Below are 26,671 nucleotides of genomic sequence, written 5' to 3'. Positions count from 1 at the left end.
TTGAACAGTGAAGCCAATGACTTGGCACAGATGGCTTCCGGATACAAGGAAACAGCCGATGGAGTCGATGTAGAGGTTCAGTTTCTAGAACCTGGAGACTGGAGAGCCGATATCTTCAATTATTTGAAGGATTCGGCTCGGGGGGCACCCAGAAGGATAAGACTCAAAGCTATGAAGTATGTTCTGATAGGGGACGACATGTTCTACAGGACTTTGGAAGGACTGCTGCTTAAATGTTTGGGGCCTTCGGAGTTAAATCTGCTCTTGCATGAGGTTCATGAAGGAGCCTGCGGTACTCATCAATCGGCTCATAAGATGAAATGGCTGATTAGACGATCGGGATATTACTGGCCTACCATGCTTGAGGATTGCTTTAAATATTACAAGGGATGTCAGGCATGTCAGAGATTCGGCAAGATTCAGATGGTGTCGGCATCAGTAATGAATCCTATCATTATGCCATGGCCGTTTAGGGGTTGGGCCATGGATATGATTGGCCAGATTAACCCGCCATCTAGCAAAGGTCACCAATGGGTGTTAGCTGTCACAGATTATTTCACAAAATGGGTGGAGGCGGTACCCATGAGGTCGGTGGCATCGAAAGATGTGATCAGTTTTGTTAAAGAGCACATCATTCATAGGTTTGGGATTCCTCAGACCATTATGACCGATGGAGGATCGGTCTTTATATCAGAGGAATTTAGAAAGTTTGCCGATGACACGGGGTTCAAGCTGATCAGATCATCCCCATATTATGCCCAGGATAATGGACAGGCTGAAGCATCCAACCAGAGCCTTATCAAGCTGATCAAAAGGAAGATCGATGAATATCCTAGGCGCTGGCATGAGGTGTTGTCGGAGGCTTTGTGGGCATATCGTATTTCGTGTCATGGATCCATCAAGAAGTCACCATACCATCTGGTCTACGGTCAAGACGTTGTGTTGCCATGGGAGATCACGACTGGATCAAGGCGTGTTGAGTTTCAGAATGATCTATCGGCTAAAGAGTAGGCAGCTTTGATAAGCGATAATGTGGAGGATCTTACAGAGCTAAGACTTTGGTCACTTGAGAAGATCAAGGAAAACAAGGCTAAAGTTGCACGTGCATACAACAAAAAGGTCAAGCCGAAAGAATTCCAGGTTGGAGACCTAGTTTGGGAGGCAGTGCTACCATTGGGAACTAAAGACAGGAAGTATGGTAAGTGGTCTCCTACTTGGCATGGACCGTACAAGGTTGATCAGGTCCTGCCTGGAAATGCGTACATGCTTGAAGAATTAGATGGTGTCAAGTTTCCTGTAGCCGTCAATGGCCAACACCTCAAGAAATATTTTCCGAGCATGTGGGAAGGCGACTAACAAGAGCCGATGAGATCCATCTGGCTGCATTATAAAAGGCCAACACGTTGAGTTGGCCAGTAAAAAAAAGCAAAAAGTGAGAGAGGCCAACACGTTGAGTTGGCCAGCAAGTAAAAATTATATGAGAAGCAAGACAGCCGATGTGTAACCATCGACTTAAGATGTTATTAATAGGTACGAGTTTCAGATTTAACAGGCAACATTAAATGTTCTCTGAATTGTTCTACTAGTTTAGGAACCCTTCTATGGCATGGATGGCTTCTACGCGTATGGCGTCGGCTCTTGCTATGATCGCTTCATCGTCTTTGTCATCGCCTGTTATTATCTGTTGACTCAAGGAATAGTGTGGGGAGCTGATATGTTGCCATCGCCTCAAGGGACAATGAGGAAAACCGATGCGTTGCCATCACCTCCAGCATATAAAAAAAGAGTAAAATGCACTGTGGGTCCTTAAACTAGTTGACATGTTCTGTTTAGGTCCATGAACTTTGAAAGTGCATTTTTGGGTCCACAATCTATTCAAGTGTGTCACTTGAGGTCCAAAACACCTCTTACCAGCGTTGACCGCCTACGTGGACCGCCATGTAGATCCAATGTGGACTGTATATTTGCAAATCACCCCTTTCCTCTCCCAAACTTACCCATCCCTACACTTTGTTCCCCCAGGCCTTGCGTGGCGCGGCTCGGCCGGCGCTGGACCAGCGGTGGTGAGCGACAAGGCAGCAAGGGAGGCGAGCAAGGGTAGGGATGGTGCGCGCATGGGCCATGTGGGGGTGTGGCGAGCCTCACCGGCCGGGCGCAGGGCGGGTAACGGTGGCGAGGAGGCGGCCCAAGATGGAGGATGGTGGCGGCGGGCGGAGCTTCGACGCCGGGAGCTCTGCACAACGCGGCAAAGGGCCGGGTGAGGGCTCAAACAGGTAGAGAGGAGGGAGGAGGAGCCGTGGGTGCAAGGAATCGACGAATGGCTCACCGGAGAAGACGAATCAACGGTGGTCGGTGTCGGGGAAGGAGCTCGTGGCGGCGGCAATGGAGGAACAGAAGGAAATTTGGGGGAGGGTTTGGAGCTCCGTGCTTCTGCTACCCACTGCGCACTCAATCAGCCGGGGATCCGCGCCACAGCACTGCTCCGAGGCTGGGGAGGCACCGCTGCCGGATGGGGAGAGCTCGCGCGCGTCGGGAAAGACCCGTGTCGCCGCCTGCTCAGCTACTGCCCGGATCCGCGCGCCTGCTCCTGCTTGGATGCGCGCCCCGGCAAGTCCACGAGCTCGCATCAGCCGTTCCGCCTCCCGCGCGCCGTTGGTCCCGTGTCGGCCCGCCTGGCCGCCGCCTGGTTTCGCGCGCCGCTCCCGCTCCCCTGCTACAAGCCCGAGACGACGCGCGCCGCTCCCCTGTTGTAGGCCCGCGCCATGCCCCGTGTGCCGCTCCTGGGCCTCACCCTCGCGCGCCTCCTGGTGCGCGCCGCTAGGCCCCATGCCCTGCTCTGCCTCCCGCGCGCACGCCACGTGCTGTCGGGGTCCGCCAGAGGTGCTTCGCGCTCGGGAGGACGCCGACGCAGCAGCGAGCAGTGTAGCAGGGCAGCACGCGCGGGAGACGACGAGGCACGCGCAGCGGCCTAGCGGGAGCCGAGCAGCGGGGCTTCAGCGGCCCGGCGGTGCGGGAGCAGAGGAGATGAAAGGATGGGGGAGAATTGAGGAGGGCTCGGCATGGGAGGGGTGATGTGCAAATATACGGTCCACGTTGGATCTATATGGCGGTCCACATAGGTAGTCAACGCTGGTAAGAAGTGTTTTGGACCTCAAGTGACACACTTAAATAGATTGTGGACCTAAAAATGCACTTTCAAAGTTTATGGACCTAAATAGAACAGGTCAACTAGTTTAAGGACCCCCCGTGCATTTTACTCTAAAAAAAGAGCAGGATCTATTCTATCGACCAATTGTTGAGAGCATCGGGAAGCTACAGGAGATCACCAACAAATTGCCGATGCCGCCAACACTACTGATACCGGTATGACGAGCAAACTTTATTTCTTACTGCAAAATACTTGGGAATTTTGAAATTAAATAGCTTACCTCCTCAGTGATATGCTAAATTCCTACCAGAGCCATATATACATATTTAAAACCTTTATACATATGCTGCTTGTGTTTGCATTGAGCATTGTCAAATTCCTTGTGATCCTTGTGAGATTCGCTTCATATTTTTAAGATCAAGATCACGTACACTCCATGTACTCAACCACTCATATGTTGACTTCTACACTGGAAGTTACACAAGTATATGCCTTCCATCTATAAAAATGCTCCATTCCTTTTTTGATAGAACTCTTTATATTCATCATGTAGAAAGATTTGGGCTATGTAAAAAAAGGAAGAAAAAATATAAATGTCCGTGCCCCAAAAAGCATGAGAAGAAAAAAAGAAGAAAGAAAAATGAAAGACAACTCATATCTCAGCAAAAGATAAAAGGGAGAGTTCTGCAAAAGGGGATGCGAGTTCCAGCCACAAAATCCACACACATGCACATCTTGATCTGATTGTATGACTTGCTTTCTCTATTGGATCCGGTCTTTGACTTTGCAACATGTGCGGCCCGAGTATGCTACCTCTTCATTCCCTACCCTGAACTCCACAAAAAGCCATACTAGAGATAGGGAGAAAGGAGGCAATATAATGCTTTGGTGAGGAATCATACACATTGAGCGATTTGAGAGAATCATTTGATGAGTGAAGTTATTTTCTGTTCAAAGGATCCAAGTTATTTAGTAGGAGGAGTAAAGTCGATTCGTCTCTTTGCGTCGGCTATCAGTAAAGCATCAGCTATCAGAAGAGCAGCATCAAAAGAGTCGAGGCGCTGAGTCCATCATGCAGATTGAGGCATCGACTATACAAAGTTTCAAAGCATTCATACTTTGAAACTTGGGGGGCATGTGTTATCGCCATAAATTAACAGGTTAATTAATGGGCCGCGAGTGAGTTGGGCTTAATGAAGAAATTAAAGGAGGCTTGCGAATCGGCTCCTGCGTGAGCGTTTGGGCCATGTGGGCCATGTATCTTTAGATTTAGTTCAGTTTGAGTTAGAGATAGAGTCCGATTTGGACGCGTTAGTTTAGATTGTTTTCCAAGTCTCCGGACTATAAATATGTACCCTATGATATTCGTAAAAAGAAGAACGTCATCACGTTTTGCAAACAATAACTCTCGGCGCACCGCCACCCTTAATTCTACGGTTTCGTCCAAGTAAGTGCCATGCTGCCCTGATCGCTTCTTGCAATCAGGGCAGCGTTGTTCTTGCTTTTACCTTGGTATTACTCGTACTGAAGCATTTTTGATGGCGAGTAGTGCTAGTTATCCTGATTTTCATAGCATGATTTTTAGTAGATTCATCGTGCTTTTGTTGCTTATCATCTATGAACATCATGTCATCTCTGCGCGATCATGTTTTAATCTTATACTAATTCTCGTTGCATGGAATTAGTCGCGTAGAGATGACACCCTGCTCCTTTTTTATCTACTAGATCTAATCTATTATGGTTAGTTCTTATACTTAAGAATTGGCGTAATATCTGCTAGTTTAGGCCTTGCAAACGGGTTGGACGATCCGGCGACGTATTAGATGCTTTGCCTTGATCTTAATAGGGATTGATCCGGGAATCGGCTTTCGCTTGTTCTTAGGCCTCTTTTCTGGTCAAGGTTTGGTTATCTTTTACGCTTGTTAGGCCTAACTATGTGTAGGATGTTCTGATCTAGCAGTGAAGCTTTTACCATCGTGGATTAGATTAGCTAGATTTAATTAAAGCAGTTTTCGCAGTTATTTGCTTTATCCATTACCATCTGGATATGTTCATCCAATCTGACACCGGGACTCGATCGGCTCTTTAAAGCTGATGCAAGAGTCGTCCCGGGGAGCCGACCACGGCTCGGACTAATGTTTACACATGTCTGTGCTTGTAGGCAAATCGTCGAAGACACGTTCGCACCCTCCTGATCGGGTATAGATCAGGTGGCACGCCCTGCATCTCCGGAAGTGACGGTGTGTGCCAGGATCTGGGCCGTTGACCGAGGGACCGGTGCCAGCTAGTGCCCCAGCAGCCTCCCGGCTCCTCATGTTGCCTGTCACTACTCGTCGGTGGGTTTTGACCGACAACACATCGATACAAGGCACAAGTTGGAGAAGGTCACCAAGTGACTTGGGCTGAATTTCGTGAGGCTTTTCGTGCATATCACATTCCCAAGAGTGTGCTCAACATCAAGAGGGATGAATTCCGCAAGTTGCGCCAAGGCAACAAGCCCATGATGGAGTATGTCAATGATTTCAATTATCTTGCCCAATATGCCTTGGAAGATGTCAACACGAATGAGAACAAGCAAGATCATTTCATGAATGGGCTGTCTTTGATGCTATAATCTCATCTCTCTACCACAGATTTTCAGGATTTCAATGATATGGTTAGCAAGGCAATTAAGGTCGAGTACAAGATGAGCGCATTTGAGAATTAGAACCGCAAGATTGATATGGAGAACCGCAAGCGGGCTGCCTCTTCTTCAACCAGTGGTGGCTCGCAACGCCCCCGCACGGGACTTCCTCCCCCACCCCGTGAGCCGGGTTTTGGTGCTCCTCAACCCATGTGGATGGCACGCCGTCCTCCGGCTCCCCAAGGTCAACCTTCTCGTATTCCAGGGCAGCCGGGAGGCGGTGGTGAAAATACCTCCCGTGGGCCATGCTTTAATTGTGGTGGGCAAGGCCACATCTCTCGTGATTGTCGAGAGATTGTCCCTCTCCAGGAAAGGGTGGAGCCGGCAATGCTCCAAACCCACCAACTCCTCCTCCTCGCCAAGATGGGAGGAATGGTCAAAATTCCAAGCGTGGCAAGTTGAATCATATCACGGTGGAAGAAGCTAGTGAGGACATGCAAGTTTTTGTTGGTATGGTTTCTACCAATTCTAAACCCACTCGAGCATTATTTGATTCCGGTGCATCTCATTCCTTCATGAGTAGAAAATTTGCCATAGAACATAATTTTCCTATCCGGATAGTACCCACTCCGTTTATCATTGATGCTCCCAGAGCAACATTAGTTTCTAAGGAAGTGGTCAATTTAGCTCAACTTGAAGTATCAGGGCTGATTTTCATAGTGAACCTTGTGGTCATTGATTTAGAGGAATTGGACGTCATTATTGGGATGAATTGGATGACTAAACATGATGGGGTTATTCGGTGCAATCCTCACTCTATTGAACTTAGGCACCCTTCCGGAGTGCGGGTTAATCTTTATCTCCATGAGAAACTTGGTTCTCAACTTCATGCTCTTAATGCTACTATTTTGCCAGAGTTAAAGGCAATTCTGGTGGTATGTGAATTTCCGGATGTTTTTCCCGAAGAGTGACGGGGATGCCTCCCGACCGGGAAGTGGAGTTTGTTATTGAGCTACTCCCCGGGACGGCCCCGGTATCTAAAAGACCTTATCGAATGCCTCCAATGAATTAGTTGAATTGAAGAAGCAATTGTAAACTCTCCTTGACAAGGGATTTATTCGTCCGAGCTCCTCGCCTTGGGAATGCCCGGCTCTTTTTGTCAAGAAGAAAGATGATAGTCTAAGGATGTGTGTGGATTATCGACCATTGAATGAAGTGACCGTGAAGAATAAATATCCTCTCCCTAGGATTGACATCTTATTTGATCAATTAGTTGGTGCTAAATTCTTTTCCAAGATTGATCTCCATTTGGGATATCACCAAATTAAAATTCGAGAGGAAGATATTCCCAAGACGGCTTTCTCTACTCGATATGGACTTTATGAGTACACGATTATGTCTTTCGGGTTAACCAATGACCCGGCATATTTTATGTACTTGATGAATTCTATCTTCTTTGAAGAGCTTGATGTCTTTGTGGTCATTTTCATTGATGGCATTCTCATTTTCTCCAAGACCAAGGAAGAGCATGCCGAACATATTCACACTGTTCTTCAAAAACTTCGTGATCATCGTCTCTATGCCAAGTTTAGCAAATGTGAATTTTGGCTTAAGGAAGTGGCTTTTCTTGGACATGTTCTTTCTGAAAATGGTGTGGCAGTTGACCCGAGTAAGGTGAATGATGTGCTTGATTGGAAGCAACACACAAATGCTAGTGAAATCCGGAGTTTTCTTGGACTTGCAGGTTATTACCGTAGGTTCATTGAAAACTTCTCCAAAATCTCTAAGCCTATGACCGAATTGACAAAGAAGGGTGTGGAATTTAAGTGGACCAATGCTTGTGAGAATGCCTTCCAAACTCTCAAAACCAAACTCACGACTGCTCCTATTCTTGCTCATCCGGATATCACTAAGGGATTTGATGTCTATTGTGATGCATCTAGAATTGGACTTGGTTGTGTTCTTATGCAAGAAGGCTGAGTCATTGCTTATGCTTCATGTCAATTGAAGCGCCATGAAGAAAATTATCCCACCCATGATCTTGAGCTAGCAGCGGTTGTTCATGCTCTCAAGATATCCGTCATTATCTTCTAGGAAATTCTTGCAATATCTACACCGATCATCAAAGTCTCAAGTATATTTTTACTCAATCGGAACTCAATATGAGACAAAAAAGGTGCCTGAAATTAATCAAGGATTATAAGTTGGAAGTTCATTATCATTCCGGCAAGGCCAATGTAGTTGCCGATGCATTGAGCCGAAAGGTGCGATGCCATTGCTTGCTTACCCTATCCGGAGTCAACACACTTTGTGATGATTTTCGGCAGCTCAACCTCACTATGGTAGAGCATGGGTCACTTACTTCTTTAATTATCACTTCTAACCTCATTGATGAAATCAAGAAAGCTCAACATGAAGACAAAGGCATGAGGAAGCTTAGAACTAGAATTAGTGAAGAAAAGCTCAAGTATTTCAAACTCGATGGTCAAGGGATTCTTTGGTTTGGGAAACACTTGGTAGTTCCCAAAAATTCTGAGCTTAGGAAGAAAATTCTTGAAGAAGCTCATGAATCTCAATTTTCTATCCATCCCGGTAGCAACAAGATGTATCAAGATTTGAAGCAAAAATTTTGGCAGACTCGCATGAAAAGAGAGATTGCAAGATATGTAGCCGAATGTGACGTTTGCCAAAGGGTGAGCCGAACATCTCAAACCGGCCGGAACTCTTCAACCCCTTCCTATTCCTTCTTAGAAATGGGAGAATATATCCATGGACTTTATCACCGGATTACCTCGTACTCTTCATGGGTACAATTTCATTTGGGTCATTGTAGATCGTCTCACAAAATCAGCTTACTTCCTTCCGGTGAGAGATAGATATACCGTTGACAAATATGCTGAACTTTATCTCACAAAGATTGTTTGTCTTCATGGAGTTCCTAAGTCCATAGTGTCCAATAGAGGTCCTCAATTCACCGCTCAGTTTTGGAATGGTCTTCATGATGCCATGGGTACCGAGCTCACATTTAGCACAGCCAACCATCCTCAAACCGGTGGACAAACCGAGCTAGTGAATCAAATTCTTGAAGATATGCTTAGATCATGTGCCATTATTTATGGGAAGAGTTGGGATGAATGCCTACCCTTTGCTGAATTTTCCTACAACATTAGTTATCAAGCAAGTATTGGAATGTCACCATTTGAAGCTTTGTATGGGCGGAGTTGTAGAACTCCTCTCAATTGGTCAAAATCCGGAGAACGAGTTTATTTTGGTCCGGACATTGTCATGGAGGCTGAGGAGAAGGTGAAAACCATTCAAGAATGATTACGAGCGGCTCAATCTCGCCAAAAACATTATGCAGATCGCCGTAGGAGGGAACTATGTTTCCAAGTTGGTGATCATATCTATCTCAAGGTCACTCCTTTTAAGGGTACTCAACGATTCCAAGAGAAAGGCAAGCTTGCTCCTCGCTATGTTGGTCCATTTCGGATTTTGGCAAGGTGTGGGGCTGTCACCTATCAATTGGAATTACCACAATCTCTATCAACTATCCATTATGTGTTTCATGTCTCTCAATTGAAGAAATACCTAAGAGTTCCTATGGAAGCCACCAATTATGAGGATCTTGATATCCAACCCAACCTCTCCTACCAAGAGCATCCTATTCGAATTCTTGACCAAGTTGAGCGCAAGATTAGGAACAAAGTCACCAAGTTTGTGAAAGTCCAATGGAGTCACCATTCCGAGCGAGAAGCAACTTGGGAACAAGAAGATCAACTTCGGAATTCTTACCATGAGTTATTTATGGATGAGTATGTGCACACATGACCCTTTCTATTATTTCAGCTTGTTTATGATCTTCTAGTGATTATAGGATGGTTGTTACATGATCTATTGAGTTGTTACTTTGGTTGGAACCATATACCTTTGAAAAGACCACCAATCTGGGCTCTTTCTGGGCATTTTTTCGTGACTTGCGGATGGTCCGCCCCCTAGGGGCGGACGGTCCGCCCTTCAATTTTTCAGCCCCACCAGAACACTTGCAATTTGCTGTTTCGGAGCCGTTTTTGCCTGCGGACGGTCTAGTTTTTGAACCCGAACGGTCTGCCGTTGTCTCAAAAATCCTACACAGAACCCTCCCGAAACTTGTGTGTTTCACCACTTTGAACCACGGATGGTCCACGAGTTTTGGGCGGACAGTCCGCAGTAGAATTTCCCAGACTTACCCAGAACCATCCCGAAACACCTAGTTTTCAGTTTTTTACCGGCGGACAGTCCACATTCTTGGGCTGGAACTCCACCATCTCTGTGTAAACATTCTTCCATGGCCACCGGCCACTTTGAACCACGGATGGTCCACGAGTTTTGGGCGGACAGTCCGCAGTAGAATTTCCCAGACTTACCCAGAACCATCCCGAAACACCTAGTTTTCAGTTTTTTACCGGCGGACAGTCCACATTCTTGGGCTGGAACTCCACCATCTCTGTGTAAACATTCTTCCATGGCCACCGGACGGTCCGCTTGGCCCAAGCGGACAGTCCGCATATCCTTAGGTCCTTAGCAAAATCTCGGAACGAGATTTTCCCAAGGGGGGGGAGAATTTGTAACATCCCTAAACCAGTTAGGAGGTTAATCATGTCATCATGTGCATCATCAAGCATTAACTATGATTAGATTACACTTAGGAGTGATAAAATTTTGGGGCTAAGCCCTCTAAAATTTATAAGGGCGGACGGTCTCCCCCTATAGGGCGGACCGTCCTCAGTTCATCAGCACAGCCCCCTTTTTATTCAACCACGACCAAGTCAAGCCATGCCACGTCAACACCCCAGACAGTCCGCGCCCCACCCACAGATGGTCCGCTAGTGCACCTCCGTGCGTGTCCAACGCACAGAAACTTCGCGCCACGTACCCCCTCGCGGACCCCATGCATCAGCCACGCCTCCTCTTCCACCAGAGCACCCCGTGCTCTCTCCCTCATCCCATTCACTCAAAAACTTCTCTCTCTCAACTCCAAGCCATGGATAAGCTCCACCACTCCTCCATCCATTGAAGGACCTCCACCTCGCCGAAGCCTCGCCGGAGATCGACCCCGATGAGCTACACCACCTCGACTTCATCTTCTTCCTTGGAGCTAGGAGCTTCCCAAGCTTCTCCCTCCATCCCTTATCGGCAGACAGTCCGCAAGTCCCAACCCAACCAGCAGAGTCTCTGGAACTTTTTCGGCCTCTCAAAATTTGTGAGGCGGACGGTCTCCCACTTAGGGGCGGACGGTCCGCAGGTCATTTTTCAGCCTTACACAGAAACACCCAGAAACTATGTTTTTTGACCCTGAATGGTCCGCGGTTGGCCGGCGGACGGTCCGCCAAATGGTCCGCCGTTTAGAGCCGGACGGTCCGCTTCTCCCAAACCGGACGGTCCGCATTTAGTAGTTCCTTACCCCTACACTTAGCTAAGATTAATCCACCTATGTACTACCTATCTAGTCTCTTTTATCATAGTTTTGCAATGTTAAATCATAACTCCTCATATCATTTGCATATCATAACCATCATTCATGGCATGTGTATTTATCAAACATCATTGCACTCGTGTAGAGACCGTGACGCCGGAGCAAGTGGAGAGTGAGCCGGTGTTCGTTGGAGACGACACTCCTGTCGAGACTCAAGGCAAGCACCTAAGCATTTCTTACACCCTATTTTGGATCAATGAAGTATATGTGTCTTGTTTGCGCATGAGTTACTATATATATATATATATCATCGATTGTTTAGAACCTATTTAATGCATTATCAACCTTGATTAGGATATCATCCTTAAATGAGTATGCTTGAATAGATGTCACGAACTATATGTTTATCCATGCTTAGCTACGGTACAAGACGAGAGGTGGCAAGGTCACCACCACTCGCGAGCTATAGGATGTATGTTTATTTTCACATGATTAGTCAAGAATGAATAACATATGAGCAACTATGAAGAATGATTCGGACTTGGGCAAGTATGGTAGGGCTATGTTGAGATGGAGCTCAAATGGTTAGGCTTGCTTGAGTTGGTTAAGGACCGTCTCTTTGGTCGCCGGTCTCTTGAGCGTTTTTTCGTACAAACCACATGCTTCATAATGGGATGGTAAGCCAACTAGCATGAGTCACACCTTGCCTTGATCGGATTCGGTGCGGGTTGTGATGGAGTGTGATCGGCAGATCCAGTGCACTTGTCTTTCCCGACCGTTCGCTCATAGTTGGTTGTGTTTGTGTGAAAGGTTGAGGCATGAATCAACACTTATCCTTGGCCGTGGGTATGGTCATTGGTCTTGTTCCCGTGTGGGAAAGGTTGTACACCCCTGCAGGGTTAATAATCTATTGCAATAGCTGCGCTCTCGGTCATGAGCATGCTCTTTGAGGTTCGCTCCAATGTAAAGTTCGTGAAGGAGTTCATGGAAGATTGAGCTTATGAATTATGAGCACTTTACTTATGCAATTGTTTGATGCATGCTTTAGAGAGCATAAATGCTATGTCTTTTGCTTATTACAACTTAATCAAAGTTAGATGCTTTTATGCAAAAGTTAAATACCTTACCCTATCCTTACTACTGACCAAATGCATTCTCCTTGAGGTCGGGCTAGTATATACCCATATTGGATAAGCCCTGTGAGTACCCTTCGTACTCATGGTGCTATCGTTAAAGTTGTTGCAAGTGATCCGTAGTCGGAGGCTGTCTTTGGGTACTTCTACACCGCGGACGGAGGTGCGGGTGAGGAGTAGATGGCCGGTGGCTATGCGAAGGACACTATCGGCATATAGTGTTAACCTTCTAGTTTGCACTATGTATGGAGTGTATGCGAAGTAGAACATTCCGCTGCCAAACTCTGAAACTTGATGTCCTTATACTTGAACCTCTTTTATGTAAACTAAACTCTATGTACGGTTGTGCTTGTGTGACGATGTCTACATGTTGTGCCAGTGGAGTGTGTTTAAATCTTGGGCGTCGCTCATAACACATTCCAAGGACTATCGGGGTTGGCCCTTTTTAATCTAGTTGATCAATGGATGATAACTTGATTAAATGGGATTAACTTGGGCTGGTTCCTCACAAGTAGGACGAGCGATGAAATGTTCACTAGCACCAGAACTCAGTCCTAGGTGATGGAAACGGGGTGTTATAACGAACAAGACATTGTGTACAAGTAGACACGCCGTGTGGCCCAGCAATTACAATCTTCCATCACCAGTAGTGATCTGGTACACCATCAATATCCAAGTGGCTCGCGAGGGCATCTACAAGTCAGTCAAGGCCGTTTGTCATGGTGCTAGCTCAACAATGACACTGAATAGGATAGACGCTGCAGGCCTGCAGCGGGTCCGGCTGCAGGAACATGCATGCAAAGGGTTGAAAACGGTCGGAAACGGTAATTATTCGGTAATCAGTTTTTTGGTCGTTTTTCTTTAATTGCGAATAAATAGGATATAGAATCTTGTATACAAATTTGTATTCTTGTTTTGAGCATTGAGCTTGTAAAGATTCATAAAAGGTAAACCTCAAATTCATCCTATATTTTCTCAAATGATAGATATAAAATTCGGTATGGATTCGGAAACAAATTCGGTATTTTTTTCACTTTTTTTTGTTGTAGGGAGCAAATAATGCATAAAATAATTTATGCAAAATGTTATTCTTATTTGTAATAATGTGCTTGATAATATAAGAAATGATCACCATCCAATTTTATACATATCTATTTTAAAATATTAAATTTGTTCTAACAGTTCAGATTACCACTTTCATCCACTTCATGCATCCATATCCATGTATATTATCTGCGAGGGCAACGTGAACAAGCTTGACAAGGACAGGGTCGTCTCCAAAAATTTGAGGCCCCGGTGCGAATTGCAAGTTGGGGCCCTAAGCTAATATAAGTATTCTTTCACTCAACACTCCATTTTAATGTGCTACTTTTGATAATCCATTGAGTTCTCTTGTGTCATACTTCCTTAATCCCAAATTATTAATCGTTTTGGTTTTTTTAGATATATAGTTTTTGTTATGCATCTAGATATGTATATCATATCTAGGTGCATAGCAAAATCGATATATCTAGAAAAGCCAAAATGACTAATAATTTGGGATGGAGGGAGTAGTAGAGAGCAAGTAAGATTTCAACAAGTTCAGTTTAGAAAAGTAATTTGAACTAATCCAAGCATACAAGATTTCTAGAATTATTACTAGCTTATCAAGATAATAAAGCCGAAGAAAACCAAACCTTGAAGCTTTAGTGAGCAGTTGAAAATCTTATAACCGGTCTATCGGGCATTGGGAAATTGCAAGATCAAAATATTGATCAAGTGGCACGTGCGTGATGGCTAGAGCTTTTAGGATAAACAGGAACACATGAATCATGCGCAGTAAGCAGTTTAGGGCCAGGTCCGGTCAGGAACTTAATTACTCAGAATTATCGAGCATGATGTAGACGCGGCCCGATCTTCCGAGAGGTAGGATAGATTCGATTGATGGAGTACGTGACGTTGGCGATCCGACTTCTAATCAGACACGAATTCGAAGCCTGCAACCGTTACACCACCGCTCCGCTGGTTATCAACCAAGCACAACTTGATTGACCCCGCCGAGAAGGCTTTTCCTGCAAGCGAATCGAAGAACACTAGCAAGAAAGGATAAACACGCAATCCGAAATTGCAGATGTGAATGCAGCGAAAATCAAAGTGGGGTTCAAGAACTCGATTCCAAAGGACTAATCGACACAGTGGAGGAGATCAAGAACGGGGGCACTGGATCAATGTATAAGGACTTGTCGCCACAGATACAACGATGCAATGTCTGTTCCTCAAAGGAAAACTCAAGACTAAACAAAACCCAAGTCTAAGCGGCGGCGGCTGCTGAGTTTATAGAAGAGCTAGGGCGTCCTAGGGTTGGGGCGACCAGGGAGGGGCGCCCACAACTTGGGCTGAAGGCCCCAGGGGCGGATACAGGAGGGGGGCTAGGGGGGCTCAAGCCCCCCCTAAGCTCCCCTAATTACATGTAAAACACTGTAGCAAGAGTCCCAAATCACTATTAAATCTTTACACAAATCAACATTTCTATTGTTTCAGCCCCCCCTTGTCTCCCAACGTGCATCCGCCACTGGAAGGCCCGACACGATACACGGGTCATTGGCCCAAAAGAGGTGGCGCATCACCTTTCTAGATTCTGTATGTCGAATTGTTTCATGAATTCCCGTCGACTCCGAAAAGCTATGGACCTGAATCTGATGGCGTTAGAAAGGTTATGAAATTATCTTTCCAACCATATAAAGATCTCCTCAAACAGACTCCGTATGTGGCCATGGCGTCGTTTTTGGTGCAGACTGTTTCTGGAATCCGAGAAGGAAACGAAGTCCAAGTTGAAGACGAGTCGGACTTCAACATGTACGCATCCGATGCAGCGATGTCCTCATCAGAGCAGCCTCGGGGTGGTGCAGATGCACGAATGATGGAACAAAACGGCACATCTGCCCAGTCAGCCGGCGTATAGATGAGTAGGCATCAAGCGCTCAATTACGCTGCGTCTAAAACTAGGGCGTGAAGCCTCTCACAACCTTTTTTGCAAAACTTCTTAGCTCTCACGAATGAGTGTGCAGGTGGGGCCCATATTTTTTAATATAGGCTAACTGAGAACTAGAGATAATCTGAAGTTACTAATGTTAAGAAAAAGCATGTTTTTGAAGTACAGAGAAGTGTACGCAATCATAAAAGCAATCTTATGCTTGACGGGCTATGTTAGTTCCAGTGGAAGATGTGTACCTGAGGGGTTCGAATTTTTTACTCGGCACTGGTGCTTGTATTTTCGTCTGATTATTCTTTTTTCTGGAACGTCGGCTGATTATTCTTTCCACTGGGCAACGTACAAATTGATAGAGAAGCGTTGTGTCTCTCGTTTCGTGTGGTCTTCTCGTTGTCACGTTAGGCATCCTCGAAGTCCCGATCCGTGCTAACTGGGTCGTGGGTTCACACTTCACAGCGCGTTCGTGCACTTCCCTTTCGGAAGGCTACTACCCTAGAAACTATTTGCCCGCCACCAATCCGATTGGTTGTTGGAGTTTCTAGAGAAACTAGATGTAGACAAAGGACCGGCCGAGTCGTCTAGATTTCACAAAATCATTGAGCCCTGGTGGTGGCTGGATCCGTAGACTGGCCAGGTCCAAGTCTTAGCGGGAAGCATTACTGAGTTTTGCCTGAGTAGTTGAAATGAATATTTAGTTGCTTATATGCGTTCTATGGATGATGTAACACAATAAGTTCAAATGGATATGTCGGAGAGTTCCTTCTTCGAGCTCAGACTGATTGGGTCCACATTCATTATTATTTATAATGGCAAGGGTGAGTAGTTTCAAGGCAAATTTGGAGGGTTACCTTAAGTTATTTTTTATGAAGGCAAAGATCTGACTTGTATCTATATTATAAAAGTTGAAACAATTAAAATTCTTTCTCACTAAGATTAGGCTCAGAGAACCCCTCAAGAAGGTCCCACTTGTCAGGCCAAAATGTTTGACCAAAGAAGGTGGAGATCCATGTTTTGACAGAAGGAAAACGTTTCCACCCAAAAGGCTTATTTTTTCACCAAAAGTTATTTCACTACTATAAAAACGATTTGTAGGGGGCGCGGGTACTGTAGAACTGAGCAGCCCCTAAAAATGATATTTGTAGGGGCGGCTCACCTCCTCAGCCGCCCCTGAAAACTGGTGCAATTTTTAGGGGGTGAGGGTGAGCCGCCCCTAAAATTGATTATTTTTAGGGACTGCTCACCCCAGCCACCCCTAAAAATGCCTTCATTTTCAGGGGCGGGTGGGGACCCGGACCACCCATAAAAATCATTTTCAAAATTCCTCTGAAAATTCATTTAATTCATATAGAGCTGCAAAACAGTTCAAAAAACGTCCAATTTTTACCATAAGCATGTAGTGACCTGTAGAACTAGAAAAAAAATATGAAAAATACAATTCAACACGTTTAGAGTTAAAGGGTGTTCAAAACACAAAGTTAGCCTTAAGTTGTATGAGATAATAGTGTGATATAGGTATACATTGTTGTTTCAACACTTTTATTCATTATATTCTCTGACATATGTTCTATGTTACACATATCATAATATGCCTATGGTAAAAGTTTCACAATTTTATCATGTGTTTTACTATTTTATTTGCATTAATCCAATTTTCTGAATAATTTGAAAAAAGATTTGTAAAGGTGGGCCGGGCCCCCACCCGCCCCTTCAAATACATTTTTAGTGGCGGGCTGGCCCCCCTCCCGCCCCTAAAAATGGGACTCCTATATATACCAAGACTTAGAGAAATTTTTTAGTTTCCCAGGCGAGCGCGAACAGACGCCGGGAGCCTGCCAAAATTCCGACCTCCTTCTCCACCGCCGCTTCGGATCCGCCGCCGCCACCTCCACCTCCTTCTCCGCCGTCGCGCCAGATCTACCGCCGCCCCAACCCCCGGCGCGTGCCCCTGACCCTCTGGTGCCGCTCCTCCGCTCCGACCCGCGCCGCCGCCGCCCTGACCCCGCCCCCTAGACCTACCTCTGCACCAGCCTGCCGACGCACCACCACGCCGGATCCACGCACACACAGACATCACCTCCTCTTCCCCTTGGGGAGTTCCCTCCTCTTCCTCCCACTACTACAAAAAAGCTTTTCCGAGGCGGTCAAAAAGGCTATTCCGAGGCGGGCATGGCAAACGCCTGGGAACTATCATCATGGTTAATAGTGACCTTAACTGAGGCGGTTGTGCTACCCGCCTTAATTAATCAAAAAAATTAAAAAAAGGGAAAAGCCCGGCGAGCGCATCCCAAACCCACCGAGCCCATCCGCCGTAGCCTCCGCAAGCTCCCGCCACCGCTGCCGCGTCCCACCTCGCCGCCGCCGGATCCGGGATGCCCGGCCTCCCGCCGCCGTGCAAGGCCTCGAGAGGGTGCGCCGCTACCTGGGGAGGAAGGAGGAGGGTCGCCGCCGGATCTCGCCGCCAGGGAGGACGCAGGAAGGGCGCCATCGCCGGAACCAGCGTGCCACCGCGGCCACCGAGAGCCGCCGCTCGCGCGCCGAGGCCGCACCGACCTCTGCCACCGCCGCCGCCATGGGGGGCGTGAGATAAGGGAGGACTACAGGAGGGGGCGAGGAAAGCCGCCATCCAGCCACTGCCGCAATCCCGCCGCCGCCGCCGCCGCCATGGGAGGGGCGGGGGAAGGGAGGAGGATGGGGTGGAGGGCGGGCATGAGGGAGGAGGGAGGAAGAGAGAGAGGGGCAGCGGCCGGCTGGGAGAGGGATGGAATGAGAGTGAGGGATGGAGATGACACTAACTTCACTATATATATGAATATAGTTATTGGGCCTCATATGGGCTTCATATGGGCTTGGACCATTAACCGAGGCGGACCTTTATAAGGAGTCCGCCTCCGAAAATAGACTATTAAACTGAGGTGGACATTTATAAGTCGTCCGCCTCGGTTAATATATTTTGTGAGGTGGTTTTTTATAACTGACTCGGTTAATAAAAATTGACCATCTCAGTTAATGCAGACCATTAACCGAGGTGGTTATTTTTCTAGCCCGCCTCCGAGCCCTTTTTAAAACGCTTCGGTTAATCAGTTTTTGTAGTAGTGTCCCCCCTCCCCTTGCCGTGCCTCCTCCCCATGTGCGTAGCCTCGCCAGGGCCTAGGCCGTGGGCCCCCGCCGCCGTGCCGCTAAGCCGGCCATGGCGCGCCCCGTCCCGATTGGCCAAGTTGGGTGGCCTCCCACTGACACCTGGGGCCCTACTGTCAGCCCCTGTTAGGGTTACGGTTAGAACTTTTTTCATTCAAATGTGAATGGGAGTACATGAATTAGTGATTTTTTGTTGCACTACAAATTTCATTACTCATATGTTTCATATTTATTTTGTAGTATTGAATATAGCCTTTTCTTATTTATGTTGTACTATTATTAAATCATATGAAATCGATTTATATCTGCTAGATGTTCTGTGGTGGTGGTTGTGGTGGAGGCCGTGGTAGGGGTCGTGGCCGTATTTACGATTGTGATGCTCAACAGCGAGGCGTACACTTCCATGAAGCCATTGCCTTGCCACCGGGCTATCGAACACGCGGATCAATTCCAAACATTGTAAGATTCATTTGTTATTTTCATATAGTTTTATCTACACTTCAGTAATTTCTAAATTTGCTCACATACAATGTAGCACATCACCCTTATTAGATAGCTTAAAGATGTTGTCAAAGGTTTGGGTGGTACTACTCCTGTGGTGCGACTCGAGCTTGTTCCGGCATCCCGGACTCCCGGTCAACTCACTCCTCAAAAGAAAGTAAAACTTCATGAAGTCGGTGCGAGAACTCCCTCTCCCGCATGCACCTCAGCTGCTATCCAAGCAGGAAAGTAGACTAGAGGAGGTAGAAATCAAGTAACACTAAACTAGATGGAGTAACAGAAGTGGGCCGGGGTGGTACGTATCCTGAAACCATGAAGTACACAATGTTCGCGTACCACGGATTAGAATCTATCACCTTTAGAAGCATGTCGTCCCGTAGAAAATCGTTGATGGGGAGGTCATGCATGTTAGTGATGGGCATACGCGACAAATGATCTGCAACAGTGAGGGGCCTAGCAATCTGAGAAAAGTCCTTAATGAACTGCCTATAGAACCCCGCGTGACCTAGGAAGTTACAGATCCCTCTTACGTTCACCAGAAGTGGGAGCTTTTCTATGACCTCAATTTTAGCTCTGTCCACCTCGATCCCCCTCTCAGACACAAGATGTCCAAGCACGATGTCTTCACGGACCATGAAATGGCATTTTTCCCAATTTAGCATCAAGTCCTTCTCTTGGCACCGTTGGAAGACCCTATCTAAATTCTCAAGACAGTGATTGAAAGTTTTTCCATAGACGGAAAAGTCGTCCATGAAAACTTCCATGATTTCTTCAATCATGTCTGAGAAGATAGACATCATGCACCTTTGGAATGATGCATGGGCATTGCAAAGCCCAAATGACATCCTTCGGTATGCATACGTTCCATAAGGACATGTGAACATGGTCTAGCTCTGATCGTCGGGGTGGATGGGGTTTGCTCCAACATAAGGACATTACATTCCTTAATTTCATTGCTGAAATCTTTATTTCCTTAATTCCTTCATCCAAAGCGTATACGACATGTTACCCTATTGAATTTGAATACATAAATTTGTGGGTGTCTTGCACTAATCTTTCAACATGTTCCATCACAATTATTGGTTATTTTAGGGGTGGGACTGGCCTTTTATATTCTTACTATCAATGAATTCACAAAACTTAAATGGTTAGTGCTCCAAAATTCTTATGTCACCTTCCACTCCTAAAATGTTGCAAGTTAACATTAATCACTTTGTGAACATAAAATTTAGGATTTTATTGGAGATGCTGTTTACATTTGTTGAAAGTCAGTGGTCTGCTTCTCTGCTATTGTCGGTCGTCGCTTGCATGTGTGCATGTAAACATTGTTCTTCTCAAAATAGTGTAAATTTAATTTACTTTCTTCTCGGTCTTCAGTCCTTGGTCCTCATCTACAATACTTCATGTCAGAATGATAAAAGTATTTTGTTTACATGGCATTTTCTCCCCCTATTAGCAGAAGAAGTTTTTTTTAGTTTTACTGCATTGTATTATCCACTATGTATTCTCTTGAAGATGTTTGGTTCTTTGGTATTCTGGTGCTGGCATCTCAATGGCGAGTCATGATTGACTTGAAAAAAAAAAGAAGACTTGAGTTAATCTTTTAGTTCAATAGCACTTATAAGTGCTACCTCTGTATTCAAGCTTAGTAAGTGAATCAGCTGACTACAAAATAAATAAGTCCAACACTGTTATGTATGATGGCTATGCTTTTGCAAGCTTGGTGTTTGTACAATTTTTTTGTATGTATATCTTATATCTTATAAATTTGGCATCTATCTCTGAACAATTTCAAGGGGCTAATGCCCTTGCACTTGGATTGTTGTTATCTTTTGTTTTTCTTATCTATGTTATAAACAACTCACTCCCATTCAAAATATGAAGGTTGTTCTGAGGAGAGAATAGATAAATTGTCCAACTTTTAGCAACCTGAGGACATTGGCCCTTGGTGAGTGGTGTATCAGTACAGGTGCTGACTTTGACATATTAATTCTCTTACTTCAGCATTCATCTATTCTGGAGAAGCTTTATCTTCATCTTGAAATGGTATGTACTCTTATGTGTGGGAAAAGTGTTTGAATGCTTATATTCCAGGGTTTAAGACTCAATTTCAGCAGATCTTAATAAAGTTAATTTTCTTTTATCCTTCAAAAAGAACCTTGACATCCAGAAGGCGTTGGGAAGAGGTATAAAACCAGAGGGAGGATTGTTTGCTTGTAAACACCCTAGTGTGGTGAGGATCAGATGCACCAAGGACGATCCAAGAGTGCATTTGTTAGCGCAGCTGTTTAGGTACAATGGCGTACCACTTGAGAAGATTTATGTCCGTCGGATTGGGAGTTTCTGTGAGTACCTTGTGTCCATATATTTGCGTTTGTGCAGTTTTGTTGTTTCATTCTTTTGTCATACAACACATCTTTGGAGCTGTTACATGTTTTGTAATTCTAGCCTCAACTTCATTTTTCTGTCTGTGTAAATCTCTGCATTGACTCACTTTCCGTTGTTTCTTTCAGACCTTCGAAACTTGAAGCTGCAGAGGAGTATTGCCACTGATGAGCTACGTGAATCTAGATGCCATTGAAATTTGAAACGGAAATGTACAATGTGACGAGTATGTACTCTTCTTTCTAGACCTGTTTGAGGTCTTACTGATCAATGCAACATCATTAATGCAGGGAACTTGCAACGCATCTGGCAGGCCAAAAAAGAAAAAAACATGATTCTCTCCGATCCCATAAAGCTGTCGTCAGCCTCTATTAAGGTGTGTCGTCAGTTCAATATGATTTGAAGAACAGAACTCGGATTATCTTGAGTAAATAGTAGGTTCAGTACCTTGTGTTAAAGCTCAACAGTGTTGTCTTTTAACCCCAGGAGTTCCCGCGCTTCGTGCGCCGCCTCCTCCGCGGCCGCGACGCGTCGGCGGCCGTGGACACGCTCCGCCTGCGGTCCAGCGACGCCGACGGCGCCTTCGACGAGGACGACGCCATGTCGTGGATCCGCGCCGCCATCAAGCGCAGGGCTCGAGTCGTTCACCTGATCGGGCATCGCGACGGCCTCGGGCGCTGGAGCACGCGGCCTTCGTCTCCAGGCACCTCAAGGTCTTGAAGCTGTCCTGCGCCCAGCTTGACGACAGCATCCTCAGGCAGCTTTCTTCCCGGTGCCCATCTTTGGAAGAAATGGATCTCAAGGATTGCTTGATTTCGGGCAGTGAGATTTCGTCCTCCTCGTTGAAGACCTTGGCAATGGTCAATTGCAATATGTTCTGGGGCCTCTCTATCACTGCTCCGAACCTTTTGCTGCTGCGCTGCGTGAAGCCAATCGGCCAAGCCCCATCTTTCAAGAACTTGGGGTCACTTGTTGCGGGCACCATCGTACTTGATGACTACTGTTTCAGTGATGATTTTGAGGACTTCAGCAAGGACGAATTAGATGAAACCACTGATGATGATGAATCAGATGATACCAGAGATGACAAGGTTGCTTATCACAAGAACAGGAAGCGCAAGATGAAACCTATGGTTATGTCTGATGATGATGAACTGGATAGTGATACGGATGATGATGATGATGAAGTTGATGAAACCAGTGATGATGACAGTGGTGATGGTAAGAAAAGGAAGTGCAAGGCTGGAGCTGGATATGGATTTGGTTTACCTCAGAAAAGGCAATGATATCGAAAGCGATGATAACACCTTTGAATATAGTGACATTGCAAATGATTGTGATGAGACTGGGTATGATGGTGTGGGCCAGAGTTCGGGGAAAGATGGTAGCCGCAAGGTCTATGGTGAAAATTCTGGACACAGTGACAGTAAAGTTTTAGGTGGTCATAATGTTCTTCACAGCCTTTCAAATGCTAAAAGTTTGGAGCTGCTAGCTGATGCTGGAGAGGTTTAGCCACCATCTCCCCTTTTTTTATGTCTGTATCTACTTCAGTATTTTTTTTATTTTCATCAACATGTCAAAATATAATTTCAGGATAAGTCTCTTTTTCTTGTCTATTTACTATGAAAGCCGTATCTATGTTTCATCACTCATCAGATCACAATATGTCCCATGCACACATTTTCAACATTTTGTCCTAAACTAAAGTAGCATCAACTGGTTTGGTACTTGTAGCTGATCTATGAAAGAATTCGGATAGAGAGTAATACTATGTTTTCCATCATCAAATGTAAGCTGGGAGCCTGGGAAATAGATCGGCTACCAAAATGATGGTGCTACAAGAGATTTGTTCACCATTTCTTACTTTTGGAACAGCGTGGCTCCTTAAACAATTCTGTCTATGCATTAGCTCAGAATTAGTTCATAGAAATATTGTGTCCTGACATCAATCTTGGGACAATTGCCATTTACACATTTATATTTATACTAAAAAATGTCTCTCCTGGCAATATATCATTGTGTTATTATTTTGTACATTTTGCTCTTTAGTAGCATCACCTGATTACTTAGCTGACGCAGGAAAGAAATCAGCCAAAGAAAATAATTTTCTTTCCCTGATTTCTTACACAGATTAATCGATTTCCTACCAAAAGTATTTTGTTACTGCTACTGCAACAGTGTATACCTGCAAATAATTGTCACCTACATATTAGTGCATAGCTAGTCCTCAAAAAAATCTTTACACATTCATACTAGTAAATGAAGATGCATTGCGTTTTGAAGATGTTAACAACTTTGTTATATATCACTATATTTGCATTCTTCTTGTCTGCTTATTGTATAATTGGTTTCACGAACAATATGAAGGTTAATTCAATTCCAATTGTTCTTTGCTGAAAGGCTGAAACCTCAATTTTGTGTGTATGAAGGTGATTCTGACTAGAGAACTGAAAAGTTGCCCAAGCTTTAGCAACCTGAAGACCTTGTCCCTTGGTGAGTGGTGTATGGCTGCTGACTTTGATGCATTAGTCTTCTTTCTGCAGCATTCACCTAATTTGGAGAGGCTTTTTCTTGAAATTAAACTGGTATGAACATTTTCGTATCTTGTGTATGTTACTTAAATTATGTGTGCATCTGTAATAACAACCATGTTGTTCTGCAAAAGAACTTAAATCTCAGGAAGCCATTGGAATTTGGTGTCAAACCTAAGGGAAGATCTTTTGCTTGCAAACATCTTCAAATGGTGAAGATCAAATGCTCTAAGGATGATGCAAGAATCCATAAGCTGGCATTTTTGTTCAGAGCTAATAGTGTACCAGTGGAGAAGATTTTTGTCCGTCGAACTGGAAGTACATGTGAGTCATACCTTCTCTTCACATATCTGGTTTCATAGTTGTTTACAATGCCGTGCTATATTACTAGTAATTTACTACTTTATTCCTCAGTCCTTCAAATGCTATAGACGCTATGATTCAATCGAAGTACAGCTACATCATATAAGATCTTCTTTTACCAGTTGGCAAGCAAGCCATGCTGTTCAGTTTTTACTCAAGCTTTCTTCTACTGTGCTGGATTCTAATCTATGTACACATCCACTATGTGATACTTCTACCAGATCTTCGTGGCAAGAAGATGATGAAGGATCTTGCTAGGCATGAACTGGAGTTCTGGGGCGAGGACTGATGCCCATTTGTCCATCTTAATATCGTATTGTTAATCAATGAGTTAACTAGTTTATATTTGTCAGTAAACATGTGATCTGCACGCCATCATGGATTTCAGGATGTACTGATCTTGCTTGAGAAAACTGTAGCGCAGCTTCTGATGCGCCATTTGGGTAACATGTAAGATGGATTGCTCACGTGTGTTTACCCAATGTTGGAACGTTCTTCTCTTCTCTGGGGAGTTAAGATACATAATGCTTTCAGTTAACTTTGCTTTCAATCATTAACAAGTAAATCTGCTATTTGCTTGGGTGTTTCAATGCTTCAGTCTCTCTTTCATACAGAATCCTGTGGTTGCCACAATGACCATGTTTGTTGCTGAGTTTCCATGCTTATTTAAGTTAAGAAATAAAGTAATTTTCCTGCCCTGGTGAGCATCTCCAACAAAATATTTATCCCTCTCCCCAATACTAAACAACTAATGTTTTGGTGATGGAGCTGCTCCAGCAGATTACTAATCCAATTCCCATTACCTATAAGTTTTTGGTAATTGCCAAAACACACCTTTCTCTCCCCTAAATGTAGGGGTTTTTTGTCTACCCTATTCTTGGTGATTGCATTTTGGTAGTCTGCTGCAGCAACTATTACCTAAAAGGCTAAAACACAAAAGTAGTTATTGGTAATGGAAAGAACATATGTTTTGGATATGGGATATGAGTAATCTGTTGGAGATGCTCTAACCTTTGCTCTAATTTCCGTGACAATTGTTGGATTGACTGGTAATACATTTTGGGATATAGGCATAGTAATCCAGATTTCAGCTGTTCTAGCTTTTCAAGTGCTGTCTATACACATCAAAAGCTAAAATTACAGGTGCTTAAAAGTGAATCTTCTGTATTTTACCATTGCAATTGGTTTGCGCTTTTGTTCTGTCACTGTCTGTGAGCTCCGTTTGTTTTCTCTATAAGAGATTATTAAAAAACCCTAATTGCCGTTATCTTCTCCCATCTCTTTAGCTCTCGATGTCTATGCCTATTGCCTCTTCTACTACATATTTTTTTAATTTTTTAATAACTTACAGTATGCTGTGCTGGCAGTCGAGTAATCCAACAGTGCGAGTAATCATCTAAGATTTACTGAAATGTTAGTTACAAAAATGGGAACTATTTTGGTAAAGTAGGCGTTTTAGTCTCGCAACTTTGATCTGAGGGTCAAGTTAATCCTCAACTTTCAGATAGGCCAATATAGTTCTTCAACTTTTGTTTTTGGGTCACACTCATCCTTGTGCTATATTATACTCCACAATAACATGTGATTTTTGCAAAAGTCCTCTTTTACCCTTGTCTCCTTTCCCTTCTTAATTCCTCAACAATTTATTATTACAAAAAAGATATTTAGCCAATGCAAGCAAATTACAGTGGCATGAGCATCAATGCATTTAGGAGCCGAACATCACGAGTGTTAAATCTAGAACATAGAATTTTATTTATCTATGCATCGCAATGCATTGTGGGTGCATGAAGAGTGGAAATCGAGGAGGGGAAGAAAAAGGCAAGGGTAAAAAGGATTTTTTTGCATTTATCGCATATTATTATGAAGTATAATATCTGCATAAGAACATGTATGACCCTAAAATGAAAGTTGAGGGATCATATTGACCCATTTGAAAGTTGAGGGATGAATTTGAATTTTACAATAAAGTTTAGGGATTGAAATGGCTATTTTGCCAATTATTTTAAAATATGAACTAATTTACCACATTCTTGTCTTCATTTTGAACCCATTGCAACGAGTGAGCTTCAAAGGTTTCCTGGTTATTACTTTTTCTCTTGGCCAAAAGGTTCATCCATTATAGAGACACGAGAACGATGACAATTTACAAAAAAACCAAATAAATTATCGTCAAGGCTCCAGCCCATGGAAAATTTCATTTTGGGGGTGTTCCTAACTTCACGACAGGGTTCCCATGTTTTAGTGCAAATTAATAATATAAGTTTAATTATTTATATGTTTGCCCATCACATTTGCCTTTAATTGCTAGTCGGCGCACCGAGAAGTAGATTAATGGTATAGCTGCCTCCGTATCAAAATTCAAAAGTTCAAAACCCCTATCGCATCTCAAAACGACCTTTAAGTGATTACACAGTGTTGTATGTCAA

General features: G+C 44.5%; 1 pseudogene; it reads left to right on the top strand.

The window, feature by feature from the left end:
• The first annotated feature begins 2,762 nt into the window (after positions 1 to 2,762).
• Positions 2,763 to 24,832, top strand: LOC120713229 (annotated as a pseudogene).
• Positions 24,833 to 26,671: the final 1,839 nt, after the last annotated feature.

The sequence above is a fragment of the Panicum virgatum genome, chromosome 6K, assembly GCF_016808335.1.
Source record: "Panicum virgatum strain AP13 chromosome 6K, P.virgatum_v5, whole genome shotgun sequence".
NCBI classification, from domain to species: domain Eukaryota; kingdom Viridiplantae; phylum Streptophyta; class Magnoliopsida; order Poales; family Poaceae; genus Panicum; species Panicum virgatum.
This window is presented reverse-complemented; position numbering and strand designations above follow the sequence as displayed.